General features: G+C 36.1%; 1 protein-coding gene across 1 annotated transcript in view; it reads right to left on the bottom strand.

The window, feature by feature from the left end:
- Mbd5 (methyl-CpG binding domain protein 5) overlaps positions 1-12,481 on the bottom strand; it is a 367,675-nt gene that overhangs the window by 199,361 nt on the left and 155,833 nt on the right. Inside the window, exon 3 of the mRNA XM_028879644.2 lies at positions 3,141-3,287. The gene's annotated coding sequence lies outside the window, so the exon portion shown is untranslated. The remainder of the gene's footprint in view (positions 1-3,140; positions 3,288-12,481) is intronic.

Below are 12,481 nucleotides of genomic sequence, written 5' to 3'. Positions count from 1 at the left end.
AGCACTCATGTGCACACACCTACACACACACACACACACACACACACACACACACACACACACACACACACTGTAGTTTCCTAGTGAGATCTGAGCTTGCTTTACACAGCAGGGCTGCATTAGGGGATTGCTTGACCACGTGCAAGTAGATGTCTGGGATGGACTAAACTTGGCTGTGCTGAGGGGAGGTCTTTTGCCTCACCCCTTGGCATTCCTTTAAAAAGCCCTTCAATAGAGACAGAAGGGGCTGGTGGGTTTGGACCCAGGCCATTCCTGAGGCTATACTGTGTTTTCTTTCTGTCTCTCTCTATATATATCTATTTACAAATTGTTCATTTCTCCCTGCTCAAGAGTACCTTGGGGGAATAAGAGGGAGCTGGTTTCCCTCAATACACACACACATACACACACACACACACACACACACACACACACACACACGTTTATATATATATATATATATATATATATATATATATATATATATATATATGATGTATATATATGTGTACACACGCACACAATCTTTCTGATTACTGTATTTGGACCCTCCAGCTTATAGAAGTGTGAGAGACGGTTTTTGTAATTTTAAGTCACTAAGTTTGTGGTAGTTTCTTACAGTGACCTAGGAACTCTAGATTTCTCTAATCATTCTGACCTATAATGGAACACTTTTTTTCTTTCAAATAATTGTGGTTAATATAAAGATAAAATTAAGGCGAGTCTATTTACATCCCCAAATTCCAAATAAAATTAGGAATGTACATAGTTTGTAAGAGACTCAGGAAAGCAACTATTGGCAAAATGTTTTCTCAATAGGGAGTTTTGGATAAACTGTATATCCACATTCTAAAATTGAAGGTTCAAAATTCTTATTGAGATACTCCAATGTGAGAAAATTCATCAGTATAACAGATATATGATGTAAAAGATTATTGTTTACAAGAGTTGAACTCTTGTAAAACTATCATAAAGAAAAACTATTTTTACCTCACAAAAGTAGAATAATATATCATCATCTATTGATGGAATTATATGTTAGGCAATTTTTAAGTAACTAAGTTACTATATAAGTAATCTTATCTTACTTAATCTATTTTATTCAATCCTCAAAATTGCACTATTATTAGTACTCATATTTTAAAACTAAATAACCTGGAGTTCAAGGAGAATTAGTAATTTGCACAAGGTCACACAGATGGTGAATGCTGCAGTTGAAGTTAATAGGTCAGTCTGAATCTGTTCCATGAAGCTAGTAATTCCTATCTGTATATTCTAAGTGCCCTTTAACTCCTAAAAGTTTTTACTTCTATAAATTGCAACTAATCCTAAAGTCATGGGAGATAAATGAAATAAGACTTCAAATTCCAGTCTAAGTGTCTTCAGCTTATCAATGATACCATCATAAATAGAATGAAATTAATCAAATAAGGGGATGGGTTCTTCTTAATATCATGGGGAAAACAAGAATTAAAGCTCTCTGACACAGATATGTTGTAGTGGCTAAAGAATAGTTAAAGAATAGTTAAAACTGGACCAGTGGGGTAGCTCAGCTGGTAAAGACTTCCTGTAAAGGAGTTGGTGGAAGGAGAGCACCAACTCCTGCAAGTTGCCTGTCTTCTGACCTCCACGTGTGCACTGTGGCACACCTGCAGCCACCCCACACAAAGAAATGCAAAATGAAAATAAAAACAGTAATTGAAACAAGATATGGCACATAGATGAGTTTTAAAAGAAAGTTTAAACAGAAAGTTGATGGGCTATTAATGGAGAAACATAATCTATAAAACTATCTTTCTGTTATAAATCAGTCAAGTTCTAGTATATTTTAAAAATAGTTAAGTAGTTGGCTATAGTAAACTAAAAAAAAGATGTAAAATTCTGTGGGAAAAAAAAGATTTAGAAATGGTGACTTAGCAAAGAATTTAAAGGTTAAATAAGGATACTCCTGCTCCCTTAAAAATTGGCAGATGGGTGCGGGTGGCTCTGGACACCTTCCTTAAGGCTCTTAAATAGGAGGCAGCTTGCTCAGCAGCTCCTAAGCTCAGGTATGGCTCTGCCAGAAGTGCAGTGAGCACATACCACCCTACTGCTGTCACCATGGGGCAGGAGCAATACAGCAGCTTGGGAGTCGGTGATCAGGATTTGATGCCCCAAAAGTTTTCCAATTAAACACAAGAATTGATTTCGGTTCTCCTAAAGGAAAATACCCAAGCTGTACCCTGGGCTTTTTCTGAACATTTACAGTCTCCTTTAGTTACAGAAAGCATTTCTCCAGGTCCAGCTGCAGAGTAGGTCTGTGTTTACTTGAAGACCTTAGGCCTATGAGCTGAATTAAAACTAGAAAACTCAAAGGCTGACTACAGTTTTTATATGTGAAAGTCTCAACTTTCCTCACATTTTAAAGAGATTTTTTTTTGTTTCCCTTTATTTTCATCTACTTGAGTTTTTATTTTTCACGAATGTGAAAAAGGTAGAAGACTACTTATGTTTTTAAAAAGAATTATCAGTTTCTATCTCGGAAAATGATCCCTTAATAACCATGTTTTTAATTTCTATTTTGAAGATGGCAGTCTGGTCTACAACCCTTACTCATCTGAAAATGAGAGCATTTGCCAGAAAATTACCTTGAAGCTCAGGGAACACTTCTGATGCCGTAGACGGACAAAATAAAATGCTGGGTGAGATATAATGTGATGGATTTTTGACTCACTTGAATACTTGTTAAAAATAAAAGAGAAAAATGCTGAAGTTATAACTTAATAAATAAATGATATATACAACTCTCAAATGAAAAGAAAATAATTAAATCTCAAAATATATTTACATTTTAATTATATATGTCCAAGATAGATACAAGAGACTGACTGTCAAATGTAGGTAGTTAATTTCTGTTCCTCAAATTGTCATTTTTGTATCCACGGATTTACTATCTCCTCAGCCTGTATAATACTGTAGGTGGGGGATAAGCACCTTAACATAATTCCTGATGTGCAATAGTGCCAAAGAAAAGAAGAAAGTGAGAAGACAAGAAATAGACATGTTAACAACAACTCCTTTTAACTAAAATCCCATAATTCTACTTGATTTTATAAAGTTAGGAAACAGAAAACTCATTTCACAAATATTTCATTGCTTGCCTCCAAAAAATTGTTGACATCCTCTGTGGCCATCTGCCAAGGTGGGCCTTTCTCTGTGCTTGATGGAATTAGAAGAGTTCAGGGTTCTGTGGATTGAAGGAAAAAGATATTCTGTGCTCTTGATTTCTTGTATTTATTTTCTTGGTTCTGTTAAAAAGCAAACAAGGGTAAATTTACCAACTTTGAACAGTTATTCTATATATATTAATATTCACATTCAAATTATATGTAAGCTTTTTTTAATGAGGTTAGCTTAGAATCATATAATCTGAGTTGTAAATATAAATTATGTGCTAATAATATGAGTAATAAGGAGCTGTAGAAATCAGGTGACATGACTTCCATGCTTCACACTAAGGGAAAGCAACTCTACCAGCCTCCACTGGATCCAAGTGCAGCTGAGCCCAACCTGGATCCAAGGTACTGTTGCTTTCACCCAAATACCTGAGGGGGAAAAATGCTTACTGAGGCAAGCCAGTGAATTTTTAGTGGTTTGTTCTACCGATGCTCCCTCTACTTGTACAGATAATGAAAATGAATGGTACGAGTATCTTGTATAAACTTCCACAAAGATATTATTGGTGGAGCTGGGATATGAAACAGATCAGGTCTGATTTAAGAATCTACGTTTTAACAGATATGCTAGAGTCCCATTACACTACACTGGTTAGATTATTTGATATTTAAATATCTATAACTATGACAATGGTATATATTTAAATTTGTAGTCTATAAAACTGTCAAAAGACAAAGTTAACCTATAGTTTGGGGTAAAATATTTTTATCTTGAGAAATTAGTAAATAAGATATAATACATTTTTAGTCATTCACAATAATAGACATCTTTGAGATTGCTTCCTAACATCAAATGCTGGCCCTTAATGCTGACATGTTAATTCACAAATCTACTCCTGGTCCTGGAGAGGAAATTAAGTCATATTCAAAATATTACAACAATAAAGTTAAATGCTTGTTGTGTGATCTCTAACTTATATCTAGCTTTCAATAGCTACATACAAGCAATTTAGACATTGATCCAAGCTGTACCAGTAACGAACCACTTATTTATTTCTGAAAAAAAAAATACTAGAACATGACTGCTTTTTAACTAAGATAAATAGTTCTATAGATTGTTTCTCCATTAATATCCCATCAACTTTCTGTTTAAACTTTCTTTTAAAACTCATCTATGTGCCATATCTTGTTTCAATTACTGTTTTTATTTTCATTTTGCATTTCTTTGTGTGGGGTGGCTGCAGGTGTGCCACAGTGCACACGTGGAGGTCAGAAGACAGGCAACTTGCAGGAGTTGGTGCTCTCCTTCCACCAACTCCTTTACAGGAAGTCTTTACCAGCTGAGCTACCCCACTGGTCCAGTTTTAACTATTCTTTAACTATTCTTTAGCCACTACAACATATCTGTGTCAGAGAGCTTTAATTCTTGTTTTCCCCATGATATTAAGAAGAACCCATCCCCTTATTTGATTAATTTCATTCTATTTATGATGGTATCATTGATAAGCTGAAGACACTTAGACTGGAATTTGAAGTCTTATTTCATTTATCTCCCATGACTTTAGGATTAGTTGCAATTTATAGAAGTGGTTACAGTAAATTAAGAAAAGATGTAAATAATGGGCAAAGGAAAATTCTGAGAAAAAAATGGCAGAAACAATGACTCAGCAAAGTATTTAAAGGTTAAACAAAGATGTTCCTGCTCCCCTGAACTGCTGGGTGGATGACTCCAGGAAGTTCACAAGGTTCAGGTGTATCAGTGCTGGAAGGCAGCCATGGAGAAACTCTTCCTAGCTTCACGCAGTGACTGCATGGGGCACTGTTTAGAACTGGGAGGCAAGGACAATGCCATTGCTTTGGTGGTAAAAGTTCACTAAGAACTGAAGAATATTTTCAAATATGATACATAGATGATATGATGAGAAAATGTATTTAAAGAAAGTGAAAATATAGATTTGTACAACCAGACCAATCCAAGTATACACCACATATACCCTCACATCTTCTTTCTTTCTGGCATGGCCATCCCTTGCCTTTCCCATTTTACAGATACTCTGCATATTTTAAGTCTGAGAGCATTTTCAACATTCTGTAGGGTAGCACACTATCCACTTCAGGCCTATTGTTTGGGGATACAACCCACCCAAAACTCAGAGGAAAAGGCAAGCTGATCTTTGCTCCCCTGCAGAGATGACTGGTAATGAATTTTTCTTTAAAGTCAAATTTTATTTAATAATGCAATTCAAGCTCGTGGTGGTGAGCACAGAAGAAAAATGTTTCACTTCCTCTTCCCACAGAAAAACAACCACAAATGCATTCTTGTACAGCTCATTCTATACATCTTATTCACCTGTCTTCTAAACTCTTGGGGACAGATTACTTAGTGAGTCAGAGTTTCTCAAATCTGAGAAAGGAATTTTGATAGATTTGTTATATAGTAGCAAATACAAGCCAATGTCAAGCAGCAATCCATAATTAACATTTCTATAGTCAACATTTAGTCTCTGACAGGAACATAATAAGTCTGCCTAAAATTCATTTTGATATCAAAGTGCTCTTAGTATATTTCCATCTTAGTGTTTAGCTATAAATGAGTTAACAGAAAAAGAATTTTATATTTCAGATCTTTTGTGCCTTCAGAATGGTTATTATAGACATGTATTAACTCTATCCATGGAACCACAATATGTTATATATAGATACAATGAAAAATTATAATCTTAAATGTTATTTGTTCAGATGCTTCACTATGAATGGAATATAACCTTATCTTCAGTCCTAATGTTCAACAACTCAGTGACTGAAAACTGTAGAGAACAGGACTTTTGGGGGCTGGAGAGATGGTTCAGTAATTAAGAGCACTGACTGCTCTTCTAGAGGACTTGCGTTCAATTCCTAGCATCTACATGGCAGCTCACAGCTATCTGTAACTCCAGTTCCAGGGGACCCGACACCCATGGCAGAACACCAATGCATATTAGGAAAAAAAAAAAAAGAAAAAGAAAGGAACAGGACTTTTAATTCCTCACTAAACATAGGTAGTGATTTATCACCCACAAGTGTCCATTTTTTTCTGGGTTTGCATATACTCCTTGTAAGCAGCTTCTATAGAGAATTCAGGTAATGAGTCAAACAAAGATATATAGGGACATGTGGAACTACTCATTTAACATCTTAAACTACTGCCTCTTACATCATGCCTGGCACTGCATTCAGATGTACCCCCATCAGGTACATACTCTGCATTAAAATAATTAAAAGTTATTCATATCACATAATACACTATTTGAGTAGTTTTCTTCACATTTCTCAATTTTCATTTCCCACATTTTCTTTTCAAAAATTTTACATACTTTATCATAAAATAAGTATAAATATATGTAACATGTAAAGAAATGCATACATTTTAAATAAAATTTTCCCATCTAGGCTGACAATACTCTCTCCCTTGTAAGAGTCAAAGACCATGTAGCAGAAAACCTTGATATCAGGTATATGTGCTAAGCCCTCTTTTGAGCTATTGGTCAGGGCTGCCCAAGAGACTCTCAAACAATACAAGCTCTTGTCCTTTGTTGCCTCCCAGAGGTGAAAGATAAGTCTCTATTGATGAAGACAGAACACAATTCAGATGCAGGGCACAGATGCCCCTGAGCTGGACTGATCTGAAAGACTCCCTGAGGACTAACTTTCATGGTACCAGAAGGCACAACAGAAACTTCCAAAGGAAGGAAGCAATGAACAGTCCCACACGGCTATGGCACTTATAAACTACAACAGCGCATGGCCCAGCAACCCGGAGAGTGCAGGAACAGTAGGCATACTTCGATGGTTTCCAAAAGGTCTCTAATTGGACTTAAATTCCATTCAACAAGAGAAAAACCATGCCTGATACTGGAAACTGAGCCAACTACCCAGAGCTAGTACAGTCATGAATCTTGGAGGAGAATTTACAACCACCACTTTCCTAAACCAGAATAATCCCTTACTACATTCTAAATACTTGCCATTATACTAACATGTGTTGTTCTCACCCCACATCAGGGAAACTTTTCTTTGTAACAGACAGAGACCATTACAGAAAAGCACAACCAATCAAAATCCAGAGCTGTGGAACCTGTCCCAGTGCAAATATCTAGAATACAACTCTGACAGCTAAGTCTTAGGGAACATTGCAGAACAGGAGGAAGAAAAACTATAAGAAATAGTTTTTCCAGAGGAGAGCATGGAAAAAAAAACAGTTATAAGTAATATTATATAGATCAAACAGATTGTATTTATATATTTAGCAACACACACACAAACACACACATAACAATAATTAATGAAAAAAGAAAGCTATGAATTTGAAATAGAGCAAGGAAGGGCATATGGGAAGGTTGAAAGGAAGAAAGGGAAGGGAAAATGAAGAAATTATAGTCTCAAAAAACAAAAGAACATAAAATTCTTGCAAATGAATAAAAAGATCACACACAAACAGTAACCAGACTCCAAATCTATGCAACATGAACTTCTATACAACAACTCAATTAACTTGGAGTAAGAACAGACATTTGTAATGGGAGCTATGGAGCTTTATAGTGTATTTTCCACTTTCAGTATATGTTCTTTATGCACTTACCCACCCAAACCAAAACATCTATCACAGAATTAGAACAGCAATTAGCTTTCTATCATTTTATAATGTGTTCATTTCTGCATTCCTTCCTTCCTCAATCCTTATATTTATCCTTTCTTCTTCTCTTTTCATGTTATATTGTGTCCACATATATGTTTGTTTCATATAAACACTAATAAGTGTATAGATACCTCTCTAAAAAGTATTATAAAAATGCATGTGAAGTCAGGGGTTAAATATGGATGTTGTTTATCAGAAGTCACACCTTCTTTTGTTAATTCTTTTATTTTGTGACATTATAATATACTCTGGCTAGTTTTATGTCAACCTGACACAAGCTAAAGTCATCACAGAGGAGTGAGCCTCAATTGAGGAAAAACACTGAAAAGATAGAGCTGTAGAGAGCCTGTAATGTATTCTCTTAATTAGTGATTGATGGGGGAGGGCCCAGATCATTGTGGGTGAGGCCACCCCCAAGCTCATGGTCCTGGATTCTGTAAGAAAGCAGGCTAAGCAAGCCATAAAGAGCAACCTAGTAAGCAGCATTCCTCCATAGCCTCTGCATCAGCTCCTGTTTCCTTGGTTCCTGGCTTATTTCAAATTTCTCTCCTGACTTCTTCCAGTGATGAGCTGTGATGTAGAAGAGTAAGCCAAATAAATGTGATGCTCCAAAGTTGCTTTGGTCATAGTGTTTCATCACGGCAACAGAAACATACTCTAAGACATACCCTTTCCTCCTTCCAACCTTCCCATATACCCCTCCTTGCTCTCTTTCAAATTCATGGCCTCCTTTTTCACTAGTTGTTGTTATATACATTTATATTCCTAAGTACAACCTGCTCAGATTGTGTAATGTTACTCACATGTATGTTTTCAGGGCTGACAATCTGGTATTAATAACCAGTTGGTATGCTCTTCCCTGGGGAAGAATTATTTCTCCCACTCTCAGCATTCCTTAGTTGCCTGCAGCTCTTTGTGTATGGTTGAAGCCTTCGGGGTTTCCTCTCCACTTTGGCAAGTCTATTGTTGTTCTTATCCAGCACATGTTTAGTGAGTCTTGTTAGTGGGACTTTACAGTACCTTCTGACATTGTTAGGAAACAATCTCACAGCAAACTTCCTGATCCTTGGGCTCTTAAAATATTTCTGCTCCCTCTTCCGCAATTCTAAAATGTTCATCAAGTTTTAGAAGCAGGAGTGTTTTGTAGATATATCCACTGGGACTAGGCTCCACAAGCCTGCAATTTGATTGGTTATGGTCTGTAAAAGTCTCTGTTGCAAATAGAAATTTCTTTGAGGTGGTGAGGGCTACACTTATATGTGCATATGAAGACAAGTATTTAGCATGTAGTTAGGGATTAGGCTAGTTTAGGAAAGTGGTAGTTAGAGACTGTCCTCTAAGATCAGTGACTTTACCATACCAGGCTAGGTTCCTGTTGTTGAGTGGGCAGTCCAGTTAGAGAGCTGATTACTGACAAGGTGAGCATGCTATCACTGCACCCGAAGAGTTATCAAGTTAGCTGGTCACTGTGAGTCATAGGTGTCATAGCTGGTTGGCTAGTACTGCTGGGTATTCCATTCCTTTGAGGCATGCATGATGCCTCCTAGTTCCAAGGTCTCCCTGGAACCAGGAGCTCCTGGATTAGCGTGAGTTCACTGTCCAGTAAGCATTTGGGATCCTCCTGTCCTTGTCCCCCCAGTGCTGAGGTCACTAGCACATGCCACTATCCCCGCTTTTTCTGTGGGTGCCACAAGCTGAATTCAGATACTCTCACGCTTGCACAGCAATCACTTTACTGACTGATAGATCTCCCAACACTCCGCTTTTTAAAATCATGTAAGTATTTGCTTTTTATTGCTTTGACTTCCCTAATAAGATATTAAGGTCCATTAGGGACTTAGTATTTACTAAAATTCATAAAACAATCCCTGGTTAAATTGATGGCATACAAATATACTTTAAAATAAATGAATAAGTAACTGAGTAATACTCTTAATGTTGAACTTAAAAAGATTTTTAAAGTACTTCCATAGGTAAAAAGAAAAGCACATAAAGGTAAATTAATTATACCAGAAAACCTTCGTATGTTACTGTTTTTAAACTGTACCCTGATGCTACTCTGAGTATTTTGTAGAAATTTTAGGATATACTGGTACATGTATAGATAATTTTCCCTAGTGAAATGATATCATAGTTTTGTTTGAAAACAACTTTACTTTGATTTGTATTTGCTTTAAAGTTATTTACTTGATAAAAATATGATTTTCACATTTATAAACCCTTTGAGAAAGTATATGTATCATGCTGCACAAAAACTGCTTCAGTATTGTTTGACTTCTAGTGAGGGTAGAAAATAGACATGGAGATTATATAACTATTAGAAAATTAAGTGTTATGAGGGGGTGCGAAGTTAAGAGGAACCATTTAAAATGGAACATCAAGAGGTGGCTGTGGCAGCGCAAACCTTTAGTTTTCAGCTACTGTGAGGCTGAAGCTGAAGAAGGAGAAGCACAGGAGTTTGAGCATCCTGGGGAAAAAGAAAGATCCTAGCTCAAAAACAAAATAAAAAAAATGACGTAGAATGGTCAGAACAGAATTGATCAAACAGAAAACATCAGAGAAAATATATAAAGAGATGAGGCAAATAGCAATATAGACAAAATATAATTCATGCTCAGATTCTTTTTTTTTTTTAGAAAGAATATTCAAACTCAGACTATTCAAATTCATATTGATGAATTTTAGTATCAAAAGAGAATCTTAGAGCCTCATAAGGTGATCATTTTGGAAGATTAACATCCATTTAGATGGCATGATTTTAGTTTGTTTCACAATTAAATCAGTTTCCTCTTATACCACACATTGTAGTTTATGGAGAAAAGGCACTCACAGGAAATATATATACAATGAACAATTTCATGGAATCTGTATTGACAAGAGTCCTTTTCCCATTTAACACATTAGTTCATCTATTGTATTATTTTGAGAGGTGTAAAATCACAGTGAATTGTGTTAATACTCGATCAACCATATGCATTTGTAAGGGTCATATTCCTGGCTCAACTTGGCACAGACACAGGTTTCTCAGTTACCAATTTAAATGTAATATAGGTATAGATGTGGCATGGGTTTAGTTTTTCTTTTATTCTTAATTTTTCTTGTTGTGTTATTTCTTAATTGGGGGATCACTTTAAATAGATTTCATCAAATGTCTATTCTCCTTCCTATAAATCATGATTCAGATAATGGTCATCTAAGAACAGTTTGAGAAAGGGTAGGGCAGCTCCTTTCTTCTGTGAATGTTTTTAGAGATGGCACTAACTTCTATAATCAACTGACTATAACTGAAAGAGATAATCTTATACATTCTGGATGAACATATCTAGAAACAAAAGCCGAGGCTGGGAAGAAGGCTCCGCTGGTCAAGACTTGCTGCAAAGCCTGACTGACTTTGCTCCCAAGGACAGTTACAGTGGATGGAAGGAATCCACTCCTGCAGGCTGTCTGCTATTCTCTACATTCACACACAGATGCCATACACATACATATATGGACAAGTGGGCATATGTTCACACACATACACACACTCCTTCGAGCAATTTAGAATAACAAAAAACTAAAGCTGAGATTTCTTTAAGCAGAGGTTCTGTTTCAAGATGGGAACATCAGTTACTGAACAATAATTTGCAACCTGTCAGATGATGGCTTGATCCAATTTTTAAAAATACAAGTTTATGTCTATCTATATGTATGTATATATACACACATAAATGCCTGAAAACAATGCATACACATACACACCTAAGTCAAATAAATATATCCATATATTGATTTTACACATGAGTGTGGCCAAAAGGCTTAAGAGCAAACAAGAGTTAACTCTGTTTGGAAAATGCTGGCAGTCCTTATCTCACACTAGTTTTCCTGAAAAGGCATCATGCTTTGGAACTCCTGAGCTTAATACAGGTCATACCTTGGCACTGTCTTAAAATAATTATCATAGAAGGATATTTTAATCCAAGTAATTGCAAGGTGATTTTTGCTATTAAACGGAAAAAATTATCACACAAAAATTTATAAAATTTTATGGTATGTAATAAAAAGCTAGAAAAGAAAGTGCCTGAGAAAACTAAAACCAAGTTCTCATATGAAACATGAATGAAGAACTGTGGTGGTATTGTGTTCCCCGAAATATTGTGCATCCTAATAAAGTTACCTGGGGTCAGAGAACAGGACAGCCACAATATTAAACATAGAGGATAGGCAGTGGTAGCACACGCCTTTAATCCTAGTATTCCAGAGGCAGAAATCCATGTGTTCTAGGATACAGCCAAGCATGGTGACTCACACCTTTAATCCCAGAAAGCAAGCCTTTAATTCCAGGGAATGATAGTAGAAAGGAAAGCTATATAAGACGTGAAGACCAGAAACTAGAAGTTTTTGGCTGGTTAAGCTTTCAGGCTTTCGAGCAACAGTTCAGCTGAGATTCATTTGGATGAGTACTTAGAGGCTTCCAGTCTGAGGAAACAGGATCAGCTGAGGAACTGGCAACGTGAGGAAGCTGTGGCTTGTTCTGCTTCTCTGATTTTACAAGCATTCACCCTAATAATTGGCCTCAGGTTTGATTTTATTAATAAGAACTTTTAAGATTCCTGCTACAAAGAACTTACTACAAAAACACATAAAACAGTATGTTTGTTTATAGGAGAAA

This window comes from Peromyscus leucopus, chromosome 4 (genome assembly GCF_004664715.2).
Source record: "Peromyscus leucopus breed LL Stock chromosome 4, UCI_PerLeu_2.1, whole genome shotgun sequence".
In the NCBI taxonomy this organism is placed as follows: domain Eukaryota; kingdom Metazoa; phylum Chordata; class Mammalia; order Rodentia; family Cricetidae; genus Peromyscus; species Peromyscus leucopus.
This window is presented reverse-complemented; position numbering and strand designations above follow the sequence as displayed.